The following is a 25,295-nucleotide window of genomic DNA, read 5'->3' on the forward strand; positions in this document are numbered from 1 at the left end:
ATTGGGTTGGCAGGCTACTATCGTCGGTTTGTTCAAGGATTCTCTTCTATTGCAGCCCCATTGACTAGGCTAACTCAAAATACCATGGCATTTCAGTGGACTGATGAGTGTGAGGCGAGCTTTCAAAAGCTCAAGGAATTATTGACTTCAGCACCTATTCTAGCCTTACCCGAGGAGGGTGTGGCATTTATTGTGTTTTGTGATGCTTCGGGAGTCAGCTTGGGTGGTGTATTGATGCAAAAGGTAGAGTTATAGCTTATGCTTCTCGACAGTTGAAGGTACATGAGAAGAACTATCCTACCCACGACTTAGAGTTAGCAGCGGTGGTGTTTGTTCTGAAGTTATGGAGGCATTATCTCTATGGAGTGCATTGCGAGGTCTATACTGACCATCGTAGCCTTAAGTATATATTTTCTCAGCCGAATCTGAACATGCGGCAGCGTAGGTGGTTAGAGTTATTGAAAGACTATGACATTACCATACTTTATCATCCGGACAAAGCTAATGTGGTAGCGGATGCCCTGAGTCGCAAAGCATCTAGCATGGGTAGTTTGGCCTTTCTTAAGGCTGTGGAGAGGCCTTTGGCGTTGGAGGTTCAGTCATTGGCTAGACAGTTGGTCCGACTTCATATTTCTACACATCATGGTATTTTGGCCTTTGTGGAGGCTAGGTCTACTTTGATGGACCAGATTCGTACACACCAGTTTGAAGATGAAAAGTTGAGGGCCATTCGAGACAAAGTGTTGAGTGGTGAAACAAAATCAGCCTCTCTTGATCAGGAAGGAGTTTTGAGGATTAATGGTCGCATTTGTGTGCCCAAGGTTAGTGAATGGGTACGTATGATATTAGAGGAGGCTCATTGTTCCAAGTATTCGATTCACCCGGGAGTGGCAAAGATGTTTCATGACTTGAAACAACACTATTGGTGGTGTGGCATGAAGAGAGACATTATTGATTTTGTGGCTAAGTGTCTAAATTGCCAACAAGTGAAGTATGAGCATCAGAAATCGGGTGGTCCTATGCAAAGGATGCCCATTCCTGAGTGGAAATAAGAGCGTATTATTATAGACTTTATGTCTGGATTACCCATGGCATTGGGTAAGTATGACTCTGTCTGGGTGATTGTGGATCGATTGACCAAATCAGCCTATTTCCTTCCGGTGAAGACTAGCTACAATGTGGATCAGTTAGCTAGGATCTATCTTCGTGAGATTGTTAGGCTGCATGGGGTGCCTATCTCTATTGTATCAGATCGGGGTTCAGTGTTCACCTCTCACTTTTGGAAGGCATTACAGTGTAGTTTAGGTACACGGCTAGAGATGAGTTCAGCATTTCATCCCCAAACCGATGGTCAGTCCGAGCGGACTATTCAGGTGTTGGAGGATATGCTTAGGGCCTGTGTAATTGATTTTGGTGCCCGATGGGACCAACACTTGCCCTTAGCAGAGTTTGCCTATAATAACAGTTATCACTCCAGCATTCAAATGGCACCATTTGAGGCATTGTATGGTCGTAGGTATCGATCACCCATTGGATGGTTTGATTCTGTTGCGGTTGATGCATTGGATACTGACTTCCTTAGGGATGCTATGGAGCGGGTACGTTTGATTCAGGGTCGACTATTGACTGCTCAGAGTCATCAGAAGAGTTATGTTGATAGGAGGGTTCGTCCCTTAGAGTTCATGGTGGGTGATTGCGTGTGGCTTAAAATATCGCCCATGAAGGGTGTGATGAGGTTCGGAAAGAAGGGCAAGCTTAGCCCAAGGTTTGTTGGCCCGTTTGAAATCCTGAGGAGAGTAGGTAGAGTGGCGTATAAGTTAGCCTTACCCCCTAAATTGTCCGCTGTCCATCCGGTGTTTCATGTTTCCATGCTTCGCAAGTACATACCGAATGAGTCTCATGTGATTTCTTATGATGCGGTAGAGTTAAGTCCGGATTTGACTTATAAGGAGGAGCCGACAGTTATTCTAGATAGGTGGCTTCGTAGACTCAGGACCAAGGAGGTTGCTTCGGTCAAGGTGCAGTGGCAGCATCGGCCTGCTGAGGAGGCGACTTGGGAGTTAGAGTCTGATATGCAGGCTCGGTACCCTCAGCTTTTTGAGACCCCAGGTACTTTATTTTATCTTATGTTCAAGGACGAACATCCTTTTTAGTGGTGGATATTGTAATGACCTTGAGGGTGATTTTCGAAAATTTGTACAAAACACGCGTGAAGAGTAACATGTGTGAACAGTAACACGTGTGAACAGTAACTTTTTGGGCAGCAAAATGCCCCTTTCTTCTCATTTCAATATTTTTCATCATTTGTTTGAGTTCTTGAACTCCTTGAGGTGATTTGAGAAGAGATTTTCGAGGCAAAGTGTTGGGTAAGTGATTTTTGACCTAAAACCTTCTTTTTTCATTAAGTTTTTGATGATTTTAACTCTTAAATTTTAGTTTCAAACCCCAAAAATCTTTGTTTCTTCCCTAATCCGAATTTAAGGAAAATTGTGATTTCCAACTCGTTTTGAGCTCTATTTTTATGGATTTTTCAACCATGAGTTCCTTATTACCAATAGAATGGGATTGTTCAATAAATTTCCAGATTTGACCCTTTTCGAAAATAGTTAATTTTTGGACTATTTTACCCCCGGTTCCGAAACCTATCAATATGGGTGTCATTGGACTCCTTGTGATATGTATGTTTCATTGTTGATAGTGGGTTGTCATTCCGGGCGTTGAATTCGAGAGTTGCTTGTCCGGTGGAGGTATTCGAGTGCGGTTTCGATAATTGAGGTAGGTTTGGCTATCTTTCTTTGAGATAGAGATGGGGTAATTAGTCATTCATATGTTATAGACTTTAGGATGGGTTGTAGTATGAGTTGAGAATGTTATATATATTGTGATGCCCATGTGGGGGCTCATTTATTAATGTGTTGCCGTGTGGGGGTTTATTCGTATTACATAGTCCGTGTGGGGGTCTTATTTGTTATCTTATTTGCTTTGAGAGCATGTGAATTGTGATTTGCCTAAGAGAGGCTTGAGTATATTATTTGACTTGTGATTTGCCTAAGAGAGGCTTGAGTATATTATTTGACTTGTGATGCCGCTTGAGAGATTGAGTTGGGGGTTTTGAGCATACTTGAGTATTGAAATATTGTTGAGAAAGGGGTGTATATTTAAATGAAAGTGTGTTCTTCCCGTTACTATTTATTGAGGGTGAATATCATGTGTAGGTTAAGTTTTGAGAACTTTGAACCTTATACCACATGTGAGTTGATTATTACTTCCATGCATATATGTTTTGACGCATTCATCCTCATTCATCATATCATGAAACATGGGAAGTTGAGAAATATAGAAATTCTTTTTGAGAAAGAAAATGAAACACCTTTAAACCTTTGTATCTCGAGTCCCTGATCGAGGCAGTTTTCCGGCAGGGTAGTAGATGCATTGTGATCTCAACCTTTGTATCTTGAGTCCCTGACCGAGGCGGTTTTCCGGCAGGGTAGTGGATGCATTGTGATCCCTTGACCATGAGGAGGTGGCAAGGATAATGAGATATTGTGATTGAGGTATATGGTCTGCGAGACCCCCATGGGTCCTGCTTGGTAGCACAGCTCAGCAGGTGTATACGACAGTCTGTGCGACAGGCTTGATTCCACCGTACCACCATATCATTGCATCATCATATTGCATTGCATTGCATTGACATTTGTGCTGCTTGAATTATCTGATTAATTGTGATTATGAGCTGTTATTATGGGTTTACTTTACTCGCGTCAATATATATATAAACTGGCGGCACCGATGCCGAAGTGGGACTTTTCTGTATGCAGGTGGATGCGTTCCTTAGTTTATTTCATAGGTTTGATTAATTCCTTATAATCAGTCAGCTAAAACCTACTGAGTACATGTGAATTGTACTCACCCCTACTTTTGTGTCCCTTTTTGATGCAGATACTAGTCGGGGTACCCCATGTGGCAGTTAATATTCTAGCGGATTGTGTATTCTCAGATTAGTGGTGAGGTCCCAAAATTCGGATCGTCACTAGTCTATCTTTATTTTTCAGTCTTTTGTATCATTCAGAGACTTATGTTATATCTTCAGATTCGAACCTTGTATTAGATGCTCTTTATACTTATGACACCAGGTTTTGGGATAATTTCTTCATTGTTTTTTTTTATTATTTAAATCGTGGCATCACTTTCCCCTTTGGGAGTCTTGTATGAGTTTTATTTTTAGGGTTACACATCAAATTGGGTTTTGAGACGTGTGCCATCATGACCTCAGTTTTTGGGTCGTGACAATAACACCATTCACGTACATCCAATCATTCACCTCAAACTCCAAGTTTTTTTCCCTCACCTCAATTTTCACACTCTCTAGAATGATTTTCACTCCTTCTATAACTTGGTGAACTAAATGTGGTCCAACCCACTCAAAGATAGGGACCTATTCAAAGATAGAGAACTCACTTTCTAGAAGACATCATACCAGGGATGAGAGAAAAACTACAACCTTGAATGCTCCCATCAACATTCCTCTTACCAAGTTCAAGCCTAGTTCTAAGTCCTAAGATGCTGCTAGTCCTAAGATGATCATACTTATACAAATCTAACCCTCGAAATTTTATTTCATACCTTTATAGGGACCTTTTACTTAGAGAATACTACTCCTTCTCACCACTTCATACAAACACTCACAATCATCACCCAAAAGTCATCAATAGGCTACTACCACCACTCTCATAGTGACAACCACATCCTCAAGTCTACCACTCTAACCACCTCAACCACATCTAAGAATTTTCAAGCCTACTTTAACACTTCTACCTCCATTAGTTCATGAGCTCTTACCTAGAGGCACATTAACATACTCTTACTTATCTATTGCACGTCACAGAGTCTCATATCGCTCCTCTTCCACACCTTTATACTTAACTAGACAAGTATAACACAATTATCACAATCAGAAAACACTCATTATCCCCCATATACTCTCACTCAACTCAGTCTACTATCATCAATATCACTATCAGAATTGGAAGGAACTCATCATCTCCCCCTTTGGCAACAACCAATACTACTATTCTTCCACTCTATGATAGGCATGATCAATGTCTAAAACTTGACATTCAAAGTTCTACCATCAACAGTAACATAACAAGCCTAAGGCCGGTCTATGCTTAGAACGACATCAGAATCAACCACATTCAATTCAAATCAGATCAACCATGGTATCTCAATGATGAAAGGTATTGGTACAATCACTATCGACTCACTCAATCAGGATAAACTCATTAATAGGGTTCACAAAAGAGGTGGAACCCAGATCAAACAAATCATAACTATCATAGAAAAGGACTCAAAACATACCAGTGACATCAGGGTTCTCCTGATCTTGGCGACTATCCATGGCATACAAACTATTTGTACCCCTACTCATACTAGAAGTAGCACACCTCTTGTAACACCCCCTAAAATATTGTATGTGGTATTTCAATTCTCGATGAAAAATGATGTTGCTTCTGTATTTTAGGAATAACTTTTCATAGAATAGTCCAAATTAGGTGATTTAAATTTTTGAATAACTCCAACGGCATTACCTACAACTTTTATGAAAATCATATCTTAAGATTCAGAAGATACATAGGTCAAATAAATTATTTTTTACAAAACATGGTGTTGTAACGAAATGGAGTATTTGTAGAAGAAAAATCATACCTCACGGTAAGATACTCCAAATTGGTTGGTTCTTAAATGGCATGAAACTATACTTATAGATATACAATTCATATAAAAACACCAAATCCTAATTAGAAAGTTATCTTGTTTAAACGCAACTCCAAAAAATGGTATTCCGTTAAAAGAAGGTTCATCTCACCAACCATGGAAAGATCTAGATCCATTTGACATCACCCATGGTATCAATAGTCCTCCATTTGACATCATCCAAGAGATCACAATCCTTCATTGAATTTTCAAGATTATCCTTTGTAATTATTTTTATTTATTATTAGGTCCCTCCTTCACACCTATATATACCCACCTTATTTCCTCATTTTATTTATCAAGCTTTCTCAAGCAACTCTTCTCTCCATACACTTCTTTACTCATTCTCAAATATAATTTTAATTTTTAATAATATAGAAATACTATTTCAGTGATTCTTATACTTCGGGAAGTACACAAAATGCTCCGACGAGGAGAAAATAACTAGTGGTCATTGAGCTCTTCAATTCGGAATAAAGCTTTGAATTCCAGGTATGTAAGGTTATTCATAGCATTGGATTGAGTTCGTCCATGCGCCCAATATTTAAATTCATCGTAATTGAGTTATAGTTGAGTTTTACTCAAATCTTAGATTCTAAATTAATTAATTTTTCTTCTATTGAGTTAGATATATTTATGCATTGATATTATTGTTATTTTATCTCTCATATTATTGGAATTATTGTTCATGGCTACTTTCCCATGAACCCTAATTGATTTAATATTCATAAATATTTTTACACGTGTTTTGAGTAAAGATGTTGGATTTTAATATTTATGGACAAAAATATTGATTTGAATTAATACTCTATATGTATTTTATTGAGTTTTAAAAGGGCAAAAAAATTGAGTTTAAATGAATTTGAGTAAATAATGTTTTGAGCAAGATGTTTTGATGAGATGTAAATAATATTTTGAAGTGTAGTGATTGATGGAGAGGTAATAAGATGAGTTTGATATTTTTCCAATAAGACTAGATGATGATGTTAATATGAGCACATATTTTGGTAGTAGTATTGAGCACCGAGTTGTGTAAGAGTTTAATTGACTTAAACCCCAGAATTATGTTGTCAGCGTAGGATAGAGGCTATACCTCTTAAGTTCCAAAATGAGGACTTCGATGATTAAATCCTAGATAGTGATGTCCTTTACCCTGGCAAGGTATTGGATGGATGTGGCAACGACATCGCTTCATTGTATCATCACTACTATTATTATTATTATTACTATTACTATTATTATTACTATTACTATTATTATTATTACTACTATTACTATTACTATTATTATTATTACTATTTTTATTATTATTATTATTATTATTACTATTGTTATTATTATTAGTATTCTTATTATTATTATTACTAGTATTATTATTATTATTACTGTTATTATTATTCTTGTTATTATTATTATTCTTCTTCTTATTATTATTATTATTATTGTTATATTATTATTATTATTCTTGTTATTATTTGTAACGCCTTGAAAATTTCCATGTCAAGACCCGAACCATTCTTCATAGGCGTATAGGCTTGAACCCGACGACTTCTAATTTCATATATGAGTTGAGATCAATTCCTAAGTATTTTGAAGGGTATTAGATGTGGTTTAGGGTCATAAGGCATCTCTAACACTAAGCCAACTCCAAAGAATCCTCATCGATTAAGTTTTTGGATAAGTTAGTATAAGGGTCAACTTCAAACGAGCATATTTCCTAGGATGTAATGAACCGGGTGGCCCACAACCTACCAAATTAAAGATCTTTGAGTCTTCTTTCCAACGCCACCAAAATTGCAAGTTTTGGAGTTCGAAGTCAAAAGTTATGGCAATTTTACTCCAGACTCTAACTGCAGAAATTTTAGGCTTGGCGCTGCAGTGGCGCGACGCGCCACTATAGCGCCAGGAACGAGCCTCGGTAGTTTGACCCTTGGCGCGACGCGCCAGTAAAACACTTGCAGGTTATTTTAAGCCCATTTTCCAGATTCCAGAAATTTTAGGCTTGGTGCTGGAGTGGCGCGGCGCGCTACTATAGCGCCACAAAACAGCCTCAGTAATTTGGTCCTTGGAGCAACGTGCCACTATTAAGTTGCACAGTTTTAAGCCCATTTTGGCTTGGCGCTGCAGTGTCGTGATGCGCCACTATAGCGCCAGTAGGGTTTTTAGCCCATTTTCCAGATTTTAGGGGCATTTTATTCTTCTCTTGCGTTATAACCAAAAGTAAGGTCATTTTGTAGGTATATTTCACCTATTAAGAGGCCCCTAAGTCTTCTACACTCAATCACTCTCACTCACACTCTAAGAACAAAAAAACCCTAACTTCCCAAGTGCTCTCAAAGTCTCTTTCTTCCTCCATCTCCAAGAAGATCAAGTTTCCATCTCTTTTCAAGTTTTTCATTCAAGATTTGACTTCTCAAGGTATGTGGGTTTTCATCCATGGGTTCTTCCACCCATGGAGCCCAATTATTTTCTCAACTTGATATTTCAAATTCTAATGATGAACCTTCATGGGCTTTTACCCAATGCCTCTTAATGCATATATTATGATATATTTTATGCGTATTGACATATATGGATGTATATTGACTCTTAATTTCATCAAATGAATGATTTTTTAAAATGCCTATATGAAAGTTCAAAAAGTGTTTAAGGCATATATGGTGGGTTGTTTTAAGATGAGTATTTTGATGCATTTTCATCATCTTTATGCATGCAAGTATTCTTTAAATGTATTTGAAGGTCTTTATGAATTGAACTCACCTAGTCTTGTTATATTGAATGATGATGTAAGGGCTGTTAGTCAAAGAAAGGATTCAGTGTGAAAGGAAAATTCTCACATATTTGAATCAAATGAAATATTTTAATAAGTTATTCAACCGATGAAGATGTGATGTCTAAAATTATACAGTGCCTATGTCATTATGATACTTACATGTTATTCTATGGGATTGACCTAACACCGAATGTAGCATGTAGATGGGGACTCGACCTAAGAGGTCCTTAATTAAAGTCTCATATTACATTAACTATGCGCCAACATAGGAGCCCTTGTAGGTTATTTAGGCTAGTGGATCCACAATTAGCCAATAAAGTTAAAGCTAAAGAACGTTAAAGTTGAAGGAGTCCTACCCGGCAAGTAGACTCCCCGTGCCAACGTAGGAGGTTATGTTGGATTCCATGTAATAGCTCTCGTGGTCTTAAATGTCGGTTAAGGTCACCTCCCCATAAAAAATAAATGTTTTAAGATTTTTTATAATGATGTTCAATGCATGCATTCATTATGCATATTGCTTACTCATGTCTCTCTTATGTTCTTCATTTTATAGTATACTCACATACTTAGTATATTCAAAGTACTAACGCATACGTTTGCCTACATAATATCACCATGTAGGAACCGACGTCGCACCTCGTCCTCCTCCACGTGGCTAATTCGAGTTAGCTGAAGATTGTTTGTGGTGAGTTCCCATATTTCGGGAACAACATCCCTTTTTATTCTAAGCTTATGTTATGTAGAATAGTAAGACTTTTATTAAGGGATTTCTTGACACTTATTTTGAGGATGTTTAGTAGAGGTATGTTTAGACACAAAAAAAATGAAAAATGCTTTTAATTTCCGCTTGTTGTTATTTACCATTACCAATGAAATGCTTAATGAATGCTAAGAGTCTTGGGTGAGGTACCTCCGGGTGTCTCATTCGCCGTGTCACGTCTAGGACCTAGGCTTGGGTCGTGACATTATTATTATTATTATTATTATTATTATTATTGTTATTATTATTATTATTATTATTGTTATTATTGTTATTATTGTTATTATTATTATATTATTATTATTGTTATATTATTATTAGTATTCTTGTTGTTGTTGTTGTTGTTATTATTATTATTATTATTATTATTATTATTATTATTATTATTATTATTATTTTTAAACTTGCATTACATATTGATGTTGAGTTCTGAGCAGAGTTTTTTTGAGAGAAGTTTCTTGATATTTGTCCTTACTTTCCTACCATTTTACATACTCGTACATTACATGTACTGACGTCATTCGACCTGTATCATTTTATGATGTAGATACAGGTGTTACAGATCTTCAACAGGCACATCGTTAAAGATCATTACTTTCTAGCTATTTGGTGAGTCCTTCTTGTATTCAGAGGAACTCTTTATCCTTTTATTATTGAGTTTATGTTTCTTTTGAGGTAGCAATGGACACGTCATTGGCACCATCTGATAGTGTTAGAAGATCATAGACAGAGTTTCATGATGTAATTGGAGTAGTTCTTCTTTGAAACTACTTCTTCTAAGTATTATTTCTTTCATTTGATGTTGACGATGGCGAGGCCACATAAGTATTCTTATTTTCATTTAAGTATTCCGCTGATGAACGAATGAGTGATGAGACCAAGTGGTTCTCTTGGAGTCCAGAGATTGTTTCTGAGTGTTGGCCATGCCTAGAGTACCCTCTCGGGGCGTGACACCTCTGATTTTCTCAAATTGGTAGTGCTGAAGTAGAAAATTGGGCTTTGTTAGCCCACTTTGGACAGTCTCTCTAAAAGTAACCCTCTTGACCACACTTATAGCATCTATTGGTGCCCTTTCGACACTTTCCCAAATGAAGTTTTCTATAAGTACCGCATGGCGGTTTTCTTTTAGAACCTTGGGCCACACTTCTTTTGATTTAAGGATTTCGGACTCTGAAGTTCTAATTACCACGTGGCCTCTGATTATACCTTTTATTAGATGTGGGTGTCCTCACTGATGGAGGTACATAATGCGAAGTCCTATTCAGAAAAGAGGACTTATTTTCATTCCCTTGCTTATGTTGACTATGCATATGTCCTACTGACTCAGCCTTTTTGTCCCAGGGTTCGTCCTTATCCTCCTCATTGTCCTCACTTACCCATAGAGAATGTACATTAATCTAAGTAATAAACTCAGGCTCCTCCACCGGCACCCTGATCCCTATTCCATATTGTGAGGGCATCTCTAGCGAGGAAATCTCGGTACTGACAGCGTCTCTTTGGATCACTGTGCATTTTGAAGGCATAGTTTGACAACAATGCGTGAACACACGAGTTAGAAGTGATTATACAGAGTTAAACTCTGAGGCACGAAATAGAATACCAAAAGAAGGTTAACACTTCCTAACATGTAGCCTCTCCATTTTGGATATGGCGCGCTTTACACCAATAATAAGGATTCTACTAGATACATCTTCATAGACTCCTTAGGACACTTGAACTATATGCTCTGATACCAAGTTTGTCATGCCTCGAAAAGGTACCCTAAATATAACCGGCACTCAGAAGCCATTGCTGGTTCTCAAGATAACCACTTAACCTGATCACATATTCATTAATTCAGTAAAAGACAGTTTAAAAGAAAAAAAATCTTAGTGGTCTAAATCAATCAATAATCTCCATCATTCTAATTAAAAATATAGTTTGAAAGAAAACTAATCAAGAGTTAAAGACATCGAAACAAATCCATCACTATCTAGTCTATAAAGCCTCTATCTCTACTATCTAGATGGTTTCAATGACAGGTTTATGACTACCTCAAAAGAACTACTCATAGCAATGAAAAAATGAATATGATCCCTTCGAAAGCAAGAAGGTCTTACCACTATCAAGAATGAAATAGATCTTCAACGAAGAGCCTGTTGATGATCTATAATACCTATTCATGTATCATAAAATGATGCAGGCTCAAATGGATGTCAGTACGTGAAATGTACGAGTATGTAATATGACAGAATGAAACAACAATACATCAAAGGTACTCAAGATAGAATGAAACTTATCCAACTCAATATGATATGCAAGTATAAAATATAACAATGCTTTAAGAAGGACTTAGTAATATGCAACTTGTTCAAAATATCACATATACTTTCATGCACAATCTGGGAGTCTCTTTTAACCGATAACAATCCCACCACCTATAAGTAGGTGATGTATAACGAAAAGATGTCGTTGCCACGTCCTCCCAATACTTGCCAAGATAAAGAACGAATTTACCAACCTTGGATCCACAATCAATCAAGTCTTACCTTGTCAGAAAAATAAAAAGGGAAACATCCGACTTAATGGTTAAATCCTCTCCTACGCTGGATACATATTTATTGAGTTTTATTCTTATCCAATTTGATGCTCAATATTACTCTCAAAACTCAATATGCTAATGCAACTTAAATCAATCAGTTCAATCAAAACTTTCGACTAATCTCATTGGACTCTCATTAAAACTCAATCTCATCTCAATCATTATGCTCTTTCAAATCAATTCAATCAAATCCACTCATTTAGATTAAATGCTCAACTCTTTTAAATCTCTTTAAAACATGAAATCTCGACTAAAAATAATGCATAGTGAAAGCAGGATCAAAACAGTTATAATCTTAAAGACTCTTTTAATTCAGCTCGAGCTCGGCTCATGCTCAAATCATCAAATTCTTTCAGAAAAATATATTTTCAAAATCAATCTCAACTTATTAAAAATCTGTCTCAAAACCATCACTTATGCTCAAAATATTCATGTTCAAAATAATGAAAACTTTTAAAAACTTCTCAAACTCAACTCATGTAAAAATTCAAACTCTTGTAAAATCAATGCTCAAAATCAAATATAATCCTTAATTAGGGTTCATGTGAATGAAGACATGAACATGCATCCAAATCAAAGACTTAACCCATGAGCAACATCAATACATATTTAAATAAGTACAAGGAACTCAAAAAGACAATAAATAACTCATGAATTCTATTTAGGAAACTTGAAAACTCCAACTCAAATCAACTCAACTCGAATCAATAAAGATGAAAGGGAATGTGGATGAACTCAATCCAACGTTATGTTAGTCTTACATACTTGGACGAATTTGATTCTTGAAAAACTCGATGAATGCTCTTGTAATTCTAGCTTTTTCTCCTCTTCTTAGCCCGAGATCTCAAGTTAGAATGCGTAAAAAGTCTAAGTAATGGGTTTAGGAACTCTTATTAGGTCGAAAATGACCTATATTGGTCATGCGTTAAGTATAGAAGGGGTGAAAAAAAACCGAAATGCCCCTCACTGAAACTGAAAAACATACAAGAAAATACACATAAATCGCATTTGTCAAATCCAATTTATGTACAAAAGTCTCGCTACATATAAAACACACTTGCGAAATGATTTTTATGAACAAAGTGAGAAAATGAACTAGGTGAAACTGCGGACCTGTCACGCACTCTTCTAGTTAGGCTGTTTTTACCCCGAAAAAATATATTTTTAATCCGATTGACCTAAAATTCAACTGAGACCACTTTTTCACATGATTTTCTCTCCGATTGGTATTCTGACCTCGGATTGACCGAAAAAGTTAAGAATGATGCATCTAGGGATATTTTGATAATTTTATCGAGTGTAATAAGAAGCATGGCTTCTGTAATTTCAGAAATTATTTAGCTTGTGGGACTATTGAAAGAGATGAGCATGAAAGTGAAGACACTAGTGGAATGATTCTGTGACAACAAAGAAGCCATACAAATTGTTGAGAATCTTATACTTTATGAGAGAACTAAACACATAGAAATAGATTGTCATTTTGTGAGAGAGAAAATTCAGAAGGAGTTAATCAAGGCAATGCACATTCCTGGCACTGATAAAAAAGAAGACATTTTGACTAAGGCTCTAGGAGGACAACAACATCACTACATATTAGACAAGTTGAGGTTGATAGATGTTTTTCAACCCTCAACTTGAGGGGGAGTGTTGAGAATGAAGAACTAGTTAAAGTTGTTAGTTAAGAAGCCAGCTTGCATAGTTAGTTGTAAGTAACTTAAATATTAGTTAGAGTATGGGTTAAAGGTAGTTAGAAATAAGTTAGTAAATTAGATATTTTACCTAATTGATTAGTTGGTTATAAATAGATAGTAGCTTGTATTAGATCATTGTATCACATTGAAAAAATGGGAATTCGATCCTTTTCTCTCAGTCTCCAGTTCACTCTTCTTCTCCAGTAGTTTTCATTCCAGAATTATCACTGATTTTAACACATGTCATATCTAATTACCTCTCTCCAATACTTTTTTTGCGTACCTTCTATCTTTCCTCGTACCCACTATATCCAACATCTTGCACTTCCTCAGTACTAGGGCCTCTGTCTTCTTTTTATCACATGTCCAAACCATCTAAACCTCATTTCCCTCATCGTGTCGAGCATGGAAGCAACTCCCACCTTATCCTGAATATCCTTATTCTTCATCTTATCGCTTCTAGTATGTCCACACACCCATCCAACATCCTAATTTCCGCAACCTGCATCTTGTGAACATGAGAGTTCACTAGCCACCATTTTACCCCAGACCCATACAACAAAGTTGATCTAACCACCACTCTATAGAACTATTAAGAGATCCAACTCTTAAACATCATATCATTTTATTTTCTTGGTAATTGATTTCATGATTTGTGATGAATACTTACATGTAATTATTTTTTGATTTAGTAATTCAAGATGGAAAATAGATGAGTTGTGTCAACCTTAGACGGATAAAATCAAGAAACGAGTTATGAATTAGCCCGCGGCCTGAAGTGTGCTTGAATCTAAATGAGCTTAGTCAAATAATTAGTCATAACTCAATCCGTCTAAGTGATTGCCTAAAGGGTACTCGTAATTTTGTAATTTCAAGTTTAAAATTTACATGATTTTGAAAAAACATATATTTATACTTATTGTTAATGGGATAATTATAATAATTTAAATTTTTATGACTTGTCTACAAGTGTCAAAAAAAACTTTTAAATTTCATATTCAGCCAATCACTTTCATATAAATTGAGATGGAGCAAGTACTAACAATGTACTCTCTCCGTTTCAAAATACTTGTCACAATTTATTTTTTGAAAATCAAATAATATGAAATTTGACTAATATTTTAAACTATATTTTTACATCATATTAATATAAGAAAAATTATAATTTATAACAATTTTCGTATAATTTTAGAATAACTAAACTTTAATTTTAAAATATCAAATTACTCTAATATATTTTAGTTTTAAAAATTAATCAAACTACACTCTGAAAAATCAATACATAGAAAACTATTTTGAATGGAAAAGTATATAAGTTGGTGATTCTTTGTCCTTTCTGTGATGAGATGCATGCATGCTCCATCACCAACAACAGCTATCCATCAGCCACTTCAGTGGCCAGTTTAGTGAAATGACCTATGATTTAAAATTTAAGTTTTATGAATTCAATCTATAATAATTTTAATATTAAATTTATTATACTTTTAAAATTATGATACTTTTAGTGGACTTTTATGTATAATATGTTTAAGAGAAAAGGCATATATTTCTCTCGAAGTTATATCGAAAAGTTAGTTTCACACTTAAATTATCAACCTATTACACACATAAACTATCTAAAAGTGAAACTATTATCCCCTACAACTGACGTGGCCAAAACAAAAAAGAAGCGCGCCAGATTTTTGATAAAGTAAAAAAAATAATTAAAAATACAAAATCACCCCACCCCCACACTCTTTATTCTTCACACCCACCTACCCTCTTCTTCTTCACACCTACCTCTATTTTTTTTATATATATATTAATTATGCCCTGCTGGGCTTTTTATTATTGTGCAAAATATTAATGTAGTTCCAAAGGTCCATCTCTAAATAGAATCTGTCCCAAAACATAAACCCAAAAATTATTACATATGACCTACTTTCCTAATTGAAACCCTAAATAGTCAGTGTCTTATCTCGCTCTCTTCATCTACATTTCTGTCTTGCTGCTGTGTGAAGATGATGAAGGGACCAAATGATGTAGCTTTGATGGTTTCTTACTGATTCACACCTGATGTAGCTGGTTTTTGACATTTCTTTACTCTACATATATGTTTGTTTCCTTGTTCTTTACTAAGTTTCACTCCACTCCTTATCTGAAAAAGTCCCTTCTCCTCTGCTTCTTTCCTTTCCTGGACTTTGTACTCTTCCTTTTTTCATTTCTGTCTTGCCGTGGTGTGAAGATGATGAAGAGACCAATTGATGTTGCTTTGATGGTTTCTTTCTGATTCGCACCTGATATAGCTGGTTTTTGATGTTTCTTCACTTCGATCTTCATGTGAAGATGTCCCTTCTCCTCATTTTCATTCATTTCCTGGACCTTGTACTCTTTATTTTTCCATTTAGCCATAATATATCTCCCTGAATCTGTTTTAAATCTCATTCTAGTCATGTTCTATACTTGTAGATATAGGTCATGACATAGAATTTGATTGTGTACTCTACCCCTCTGTTGAAAATGTTGTATCTGAATGATACTAGCTTTGTCTAGTATATATGTACTTGTCCTGTGTTGTACCTTTTATGATTGTTGTGACTTGTGGATTTCCTTGCATGATATGCCTTCCCTTGACATTGATATAAATAGGTGTAGTGTGTATCCATTTGATTGAGTATCATTTGGTACTAATACCACAAAGTAGAGCCACACTATCTCTATTTGTTCCTTGTCATTTTTAGACCTTTTGTACTTGTATTATCGTCTAGTAGCTGAGTTATTGTTAAGGTATAGTACCCAACAGTTGCCACTTTCACTATATTGTTTTAGCCCTGTAGCATACACCTGCAAAATAAACAAACAGTTAGTTAAGAAAATAACCTCGTTCTCCTCCTCCGGGGTTTGACTTTCTTTCGATGTTACTTTTCCTTCTTCCTCTATCCCCTTCAGCATCTCCTAATTCTTAAATAAGGAATTTGAATCTTATCGCTATTTAGGATCCTTCTCATCTTCACATTCAACTCCTTAAACAAGCAGCACTGCAAAGGACCTTCATCTAAGGCAAAATTGGCTAAAGCATCAGCCAACTTATTTGCTTCCCTTAGGGTATGATTGAAAATGACATCCAAATCCCTCTTATATTCCTCCACCTCTTCTACCCAACCTGCAATATTCCATGGAGGTTTCCATTTTTCAGACAAAATTTTCTGAATAGTTTGAGAATCTGTCTGAAAAATGATGTTATGTAGCCCCTATTGCTTACAATACTTCAAGGCTTCTAAAAGAGCCACAATTTCTGCTTCTATATTTGTGGCATAATCAATTTCCTCAGTCTGTGCATATATTAAATTTTCTTCGGCATTTCTCAAATAAAAATCATAGGCACTCCTTCCTAGGTTACCTCTAGAAGCACCATCTGTGTTGCAAGCACACCACCTAAATGGAGGAAAATTCCATCTAACTTGTGTTATCTTCACTCTTGCCTTGCCTCCCTCCAACATTTGAATCAGATCCTTCCATCCAGCAGGAATATTTCTAATAGAGGGATTTCTACATAGTACTAGTCTTTGAATAGAGATTAAGACTAGATAAATAACTGAACTATTAACCTTCCTATGCCCATGTTTTATACCATTTCTTTTCTTCCAAAGTTCCCACTTTATAATTGATGGCACTGCCGCATATATCTATTTCAATCTGCCAGTTACTGGTGCCTTCCACCAGTTCACAATTATTTGTTGCAGTTGCACACCTTCCATGCTTATTCCTGCAGTATTGCAGAAAAAGGACCATGTCCTTTTAGTTGTATCTGATGTTAGAAACAAATGGTGCATAGTCTCCTCTCTAGGACTTATACAATACCAACACTTAGACACCAAATTAATATTCATCTTCTTTAACACATCATCAGTAGGAATTTTGTATTTCCAGCATTTCCACAGAAAAAAAAGAAATTTTAAAAGGCAACCCCTTTATCCATATGAACTTGTAACTGTCCAATTGTGGTCCCCTTAACCTAATAAAATCTCAAATTGATTTAATAGTAAATTCTCCACTTGTGTCTAGTATCCACCATAGTTTATCAAAATCTCTTTCTTCCCTGGGTGGGGTTACCTTCTCTATTATATGATCAATAATGTCTTCAGAGAGTACTTCCATCAATTTTCCCCTATTCCACCTCCCCTGTACAACCATTTCTTTGACATTCATAATTCTTTCATCATAAGTATTTCCTGGATTTATATAGTATAAAGCTCCCAATTCAGTCCAATTGTTAAACCAGAACTGTGAATCCCCTTTTCTAACTTGCCACCAAATTTGATGTTCTATTAAGTCTCTGGCTTCTAACATTATTTTTCAGGTTTGTGACCCCTGTTTCCATTGTACCACTATAGCATGCTCCTTCCTACAATATTTGTTGGTCATATAAGCACTCCACAAGGTAGATTTTGTCCTAAAATTCCACCAAAGTTTATAAAAAAGTTCCAATGATACATCATGAAATGATCTAACACCTATGCCCCCCTCTATAGTTGGAACACATAGATTATTCCAAGCCACCCAATGTCTACTCTTTCCCCCAATAGTATTGCTCCAAAAAAACTGAGCAAACATCTTATGGATTTGCCTGATGATCCCATTAGGAGGGTTAACAGCTGATAACATATGTATTAGCATGCTTTGAAGCACATGTTTAATAAGAATTGTCCTTCCTCTAAAAGATAACATTTTACCCTTCCATCCTTGTAATATATTCATGATTTTAAGGATCAAAGCATTAAAGAATTTATTCTTCCTCCTACAATGATAAATAGGGTAGCCTAAATACATAAAAGGAAATTCTTTTCTATTAATTTCAATTACAATCTCAATTGTGATACTAATGTCCCCTGGGACTTTTCATACATATAAACAACACTTTTTTTCATATTAATCTTTTGACCAGAAGTCTGCTCATAATTCATTAAAATCTCTATTATTTTTTGCAAAGATACCACATCTGTTGAAGTAAAGATCATCATGTCATCAGCATAAGCAAGATGATTTACTTTTGGACTCCATTTAGGCATGCCAAAACCCTTAAACTGAACATTCTGATGAAGTGCATTTAAACTCCTAGATAATACCTCTGCTGCTAGGATAAATAAAGTAGGGGAAAAAGGGTCCCCTTACTTTACTCCTCTGGTAGAATGGAAGAAACCTTGTTGTTGCCCATTTACCAAAATAGAGTACTAGTTATTGTTAACAATCCTATAGACCATGTCTATAATTTTCTCTGAGAATCCCATCTGCCTAAGTACCTTAGTTAAGAACAACTAAGATACCCTGTCATAGGCTTTTGCCATATCCAGTTTCATTATAACATTTGTATTTTTTGTTCTTAGCCTTATATCAGAAATAATTTTTCAAGTCAATATTATATTCTCCACAATACTTCTATCTTTAACAAAGCCAGCTTGATTGAGTGATATCATATCAGATAATTTGGAAATTAATCTCTCATGAATCAGTCTAGAAAAAACCTGCAGCAACTCATACCAACAATATACAATATAGACTCCAAACGACCTATCCAAAATACGATATCAAAATGAAGTTTCTAGTTTCCATTTTTGCCAAACCTTTAACCGTGCGAGCTGGGGGTCGTGTGGCTGAAACCAGCAGAGCACCCACCTCATTTAGAACATGTTTAGGCCCTGCAACCACAGGCCACACCCCTGCAGCAGCACCTCACAAGAACAACACTTTGTTTCGACAACAATTCAACTATAACGACTACATATTAGTTTATTTCGTACGCCAAGTATTTCTAAGCCATTTTCATATTTCTATACACCAATAGGGCGTGTAACACCCTTTATAACAACTCCATAAAGTCCAACTTAAAAGAAGAAACCTTACCTTACCCGAAATTGGCCAAAATTGTCAAGTCGCACCTCGGACCTTCTCTAGACGTGCTGAAATTAGGAGGACTATTTGTATGACTTCCTTGCTTCCCCAAATTGAATTTTTTGGTTGTAAAACACTATTATATAACCTTTTAACACCTCAAATAATTAATTCACGGAACGAAACTCAGAGGCTCACCTTTTGGAGACCAAACCCGTAACCCTCTCTTTTTGGCTTTCTAAGTTTTCCTTCAACTTTTTCTTGTTTTTTCCAAGTGTAAAATTGAAACCATGGTTCCTTAGGCATCCTAAGACACATATATACACCTCCACATGTTTAAGAAACACTGTATATACTTAATTTATGGAGCAAAAGTGGAAGCTTACCTTTGTTTTCCTTGTTGCCGCCATAACACTCTCTCTTAGCCTTAGGTTGTTTTTGTTTCCTTTTGTTCACGTTTTTGGCTGAAATTTTGGATAAGTGAATGAATAAGAGTCATTTTAACATGTATATATGGGATGCCTTGGAGGTGACACGTGTCAGCCCCTTAGGGTGACACGTGTCGAGCCATGATTTGCCACCGTATCATGCTGCCAAGTAGGGGCTGCCATGTGGCAGTGGGGTCCACCCCCCCCCAAAAGAAGTTGGGTCACCTGCTTGCTTGAGGTGCTGCCACATGTCGCTTCTTCATTGGCTACCACGTGTCATCTTTTTTTTCCCTTCCTCGTGGGCTCGTAATCTCGTCTTATTTTATGTACCTATGTAATTCGTGCTACGTAAGTTTGATATATGCTTAAGTAGCTCAAGTGCATATGACTTTTAACTTAGTAACTTACATAGGTAAATCGAGTCCACGACTCATTTTTTTAGCGTTCAACTCTTTCTGGGTTCTCATGACTCTATTTCCAACCTTCTCTAGTATCGGGTATCACATTCTCCCTTCCTTAGAGCCGTTTGATAGTGTCGTAGTGTATCCGGCTCACATAATAATGTCCAAGGAACTTATGAGACATTCCGAGTTTAAAAAGGGTGGAGTGTAACATCCTTCCCCCCTTTAGAACATTCGTCCCCGAATGTTAAACAAAACTTCCCTTAGAACTTATACAGACCATCGGGGGATTCGTTTCTATTTCCTTACACATATTTCCATCGAAGTACTTAGTATATGAGTTTCAGGAGTTGGAGTTACCTGTAGACATCGGTTACAGGTGCAATTGCACCTTGTATTCCATGTTCTCTTCAGTTCCCCGATCATCCTTTTTCTGGTTTTGGTTTTTCCACTATAACTTGACGGAAGATACGTCTTTAGTCTACATTCTTCCAGTTTGCCGATCCAGGATGGTGGTAGGATTTTCCTCATAGGATTCCATCTACTGGAACTCATTTATGGAATATACCCTGGGTGACTCGTTAGTATCTAATGGATTGGGCGTATAGTTTCCAACTGAGGTGGTAAGCTTAACTTACCAGCCACGTTGCTCACCTTATGAGTAACTTGATACCGTCTAATATATTCTGGGTCAAGTTCCTTTTCTAGGTGACCCTATGATGAACATCCAATCATCAACTTGAACTCTGTATGTCGACGTCGATTATCTGTATGTAATTTCTGCCGACTCTGGCTTTTAGTCAATAGCTTGCTTAATCATGTCGAGGCCATTGTAATACTAGTGTAGTAATTATTATTGTAGGCAACTTGATAAGTGATGGATAATCATTCTGGCTACCTTCGAAGTTAATCTCCCGGCTTGTGACATATCTTCTAGCGTCTAATAGTACGCTCAGTCTGTTTAGTAGCTCGAGGGAGAAATGTGGTACTAAGACCTGTTTGTACTCCTGACCTCTTCTTGGACTGATCTCAAGGCGTTAATTATAATTGAAGTCCCTTTATCTGGATATTAGAGGAGGAAACCTCACGGAACCTTACCATTCTCCATGTTCTATAACTCCCTCTAATTTCAGCAGCATAGGTGCTCTTGATTGGAAGCAAATGGGCTGATTCCTTAGCCTAATCACAACAACTCATATAGCACCCTACTCTTACCAAGTATAAAATGGGTGCGTAATGACGTGGATAATTTGGGAACCGTTAGCCTCGTATAGTCTTTCTCGACTCTTTTCAGAACTTTAACTGCCATTCGATCTTTTGGGTCCTTCTTCCTCTCTTCTTCCAATCCTTAGGGTTGACTACCGAATAATATTGTAGTCCCCACATATAACGGCGCTCGTAATCATTCTGTGCTTTGTCTAACATGATCTGGTGTAATTCTAAAGAGTTTTGGCATAGAAGCTCGCTATCCTGTAGTAACCAGCTAGTTCAGTCAGTTTTACTTAAACCTTTTCACAATTTCCCTTACCCCCGCTTATAATCCTCTAGACACATTATCTTGTGTCATTATTTACCTTTACAAGAATACAAGAGGGTACAAGAAGCATCCTAGCGTTACTTCGCCAATCCTCATATCTTGCCCTGCCTTTCCTCCCTTCCTACACTCGAGGTCGGGGTAGATCTTTGGTCCAATCGTGGCTATGTCTTACTTCACCCGTAGTACTAATTCCATCTCGGTAATTTGGCTTAACTTATCTTTGCACCTCTCGGTAGTTAGTTGCAACTTGGGCTCTTTTGTTTGGGATAATAGTTGTGGGGACTCCGTAAGGTCCTACCATGTATTTTTTTACTCTATAATTTTACACCTTCTCGGCAGATTAGGTAACCTTTGATCGAAGGAGTAGGGACTAATATCGTTATTCCACAAGTAACATTCCCTCCAGAGTTATCTGGCGCTAGAGTGCAAAATGAGTTTTGTAGTCCTGGTCATATTGTGGGATTTCCGACCTTGGGCACTGCTTCCTGTCATTTGTAAATTACATCTGCTAGTACCCTTACCTTTGGCGTTTGCTTTTTCACCCTCAGAGTTGGCTACCAAGTGGTGTCGAAATTCCCTCGTCCACTGGCCTATATAGCCATTCTACGATTTTCCTCTCATTAACTAGTTCTATGTTGAAGAGCTGTGGCACTCAAGTGTGTCGTCAGTTAGCAAATAGCTAATCCTTCTTGTTTTTCTTAAGACCTTTTTACGATTTTCTTTACCATATCTTATAATACTCCGGGTACATAATCTCATCTCGTTTCTCCGTTACTAGTCAGATGCTTCTGTCTCGCGTGATCATACCAGCACTAACGTATTAAGTTCCATCAGAATTTTGAAGTTAAGCGTGCTGGGGCGAGAGTAATATTGGGATGGGTGACCTCCCTGGGAAGTCTTCGTGTTGCGTTTCATTGTAATCCTTACCATAATGGGTGGGGTACTCAACTTAGCTCCTGATTTACCTCTGCGTTGTCTCGCGAGTCTTTATGTTTTGCCCTGTCCTTTCGTCTGTTATCTTACATCCAGTGTCGGCGTAGACCTTTATCTCCACTATCCTCCATTCACTTTGTGTTCTCCCTATTTACTACCCCAAGAGGCATTTTATTCCTTTTCGTTTAGTTATTTATCTATCGCAACATTATTTTCGACTATCTCTATGACCAACGTTTTGACTTTTGGTCTAGCATACTGTCGTTATCCTTTGTAGTGTCTCTTGAATTATTCGATATCCTTTCATTGGTAACTTCCGGACCTTTCCAACTTGGTTTAGCAAGATATCTTATCGAAGTTTAGAAGTCTATCTCATATTTATTGCTATATCAATTGCCTCGTCCTACCTTTGCCATTTTCTCATTAACTTCCCCCTTTAGAGGGTACTCGTACTTTCCTCTATTTGTACATGTAGTCATTCCAATTTCAATTAGGCAGTACTAGTATTATGACGATAACTATTCCAGGTTTTCTCGAAGTTGTTGTTTTGTCCCCACCTATATCCTTTGCTTCTTGGGGCGAATAGAAGTTGCATCATTTGTTCCTTAAGTTTTCCCTCCTCGTCCCTTAAGGATTCCACTATTTTTGGGGCGACGTTGTGTACACGCGTCATTTCTTTGTATCTTAAGCCTCATGCTCTTACTTCATTCTCAATGTAGGCCTTTAACTTAGGCAACGCGTACTAAGTGCGTCTTACTAGTGGTTCCAATTTATCCCTGCATACTCGTATCATACTGTTCAGTTCATACTTACATATCCCCTTTTTAACTCGTATATATATTTGGTTCCTGACATCTCTTTGAGGTGCTTCTGTTAGAAGTTCTTTCCCCAATTAGTCGGTGGAAAATTATAAACTATTATCGTACATCATTTTCCAACCATTGTTGGAAGAAATCAGAACCTCTTAAACATCACAGTACTTCTTCTAATACTTGACCTACCTGGTCTCCTTTTGAGTTTATCCTCGAGTTATGAACAACTCATATAATTTACAATTAGGAGTTGAGGGCTTGGTATTTTTTTCAAAAAGAGTGAAACTCATTCGCGGGACATCTTATCCTTCACCCTGAGCCCTCTATTTATATTTCTATAGTACAAATACGGCTGGAGATACCGTAGTCTGAACTTTACTACTTAATTAAGCTTTTGTTCCTCCGAAATAAAATTCTTCAAGTAAAAAGGGTGCCCCTTTTCGGCGACCTGAAAGATACCTCTTAAAGTTTTAGTTAAACACAGTAGGGGTATTTGGTATCAATTTCTCGGGCATCTCAAAAATCTATGTTTCATTTCCTTTTCCTTGTTTTGGGAAAATTTCGGCAGAGTTTCCTCTACATTTCTTACTTATCCCAAAACCTACACGCAGAAAATACCAACAATGCCTCACAGGGCCAATATTTATATATATACATATCATATCACAGCCGCACAGGGCTTTCAATGTCATCTCATATCACAGCCACACAGGGCTTTCAACGTCAACACTAATATAAAAATACTGGACTTACCTCATATGTCCAACTTCAAACTGCATCTGTTGATCTTTCTGTCTTCTTTCCTTTCAGGTTTCAACTTTATATTTCAATACCTTACCCGACGAATATCTTCCGTGGCTTTACTTTACTTACCTGCGTGCTTCGTAACTTTCCATGTCGTCAATTACTTCCTTCTGTTGGTGTCGTCCTTCTATTAAGATCCAATGTTAGTATAAGGAATTTTCCTATGACTCGGATCTAAAGCACGATATTAGATGTAGAAGAAATGTAACATCCTAAATATCCTGTAGCCTCATGTTTATAGATGTGGTGCGCAACACACCGATAAACAAGACTCTACTAGACACGATCTGCAGACAATCTGAGGACGAACTGCTCTGATACCACTTCTGTCACGACCCAACCCCGTAGGCCACGACTGGGGTCCGATCTGGACCCCCCGTATACATATCTATCAGTTGTGGTCACATTGAACTGTAAATAAATAGTATCATGTAACAAAGCCCCATTGGGCGATAACATAATAATATATATCATATATCATGTAGACCCAGCTGAATCAAACTGACATACACAACCCACATATACATGTCTGCAGACCTCTAAACATATAAATGAAAACATATGGCGGGACAGGGCCCCCGCCGTACCCCTGAATGGACGAAATAATTTTTATACATCTGTGGACAGTACCAAAAACTAGGCCCCGATACAATGGAGCCTATTCCAACTGAGATGCATGGAATCCTAAGTTGACGGACTCCCAAAATCTGTATATGTACCTGCGGGCATGAACGCAGCCCCTCGAGAAAGGGGGTCAGTACGATATATGTACTGAGTATGTAAAATATAATATAACACAACTGGAAGCATATCTGAGAGACAAAAACAGGGGATAAGATATCAATTCAGAAACCTGTACCTATACTTTGTGAATTACAAAAACATGCATATTCGAGTCATATCATATAGTCGTCCCTTTCGGGGGTCCGGTGAATTATCTCTGTAAAACCATC

General features: G+C 37.0%; 1 pseudogene; it reads left to right on the forward strand.

Annotated features, from left to right (window-relative positions):
- The first annotated feature begins 22,586 nt into the window (after nt 1–22,586).
- Nucleotides 22,587–22,706, forward strand: LOC129875314 (5S ribosomal RNA; annotated as a pseudogene).
- The last annotated feature ends 2,589 nt before the right edge of the window (nt 22,707–25,295 follow it).

Source organism: Solanum dulcamara, chromosome 11 (genome assembly GCF_947179165.1).
Source record: "Solanum dulcamara chromosome 11, daSolDulc1.2, whole genome shotgun sequence".
Classification (NCBI taxonomy): domain Eukaryota; kingdom Viridiplantae; phylum Streptophyta; class Magnoliopsida; order Solanales; family Solanaceae; genus Solanum; species Solanum dulcamara.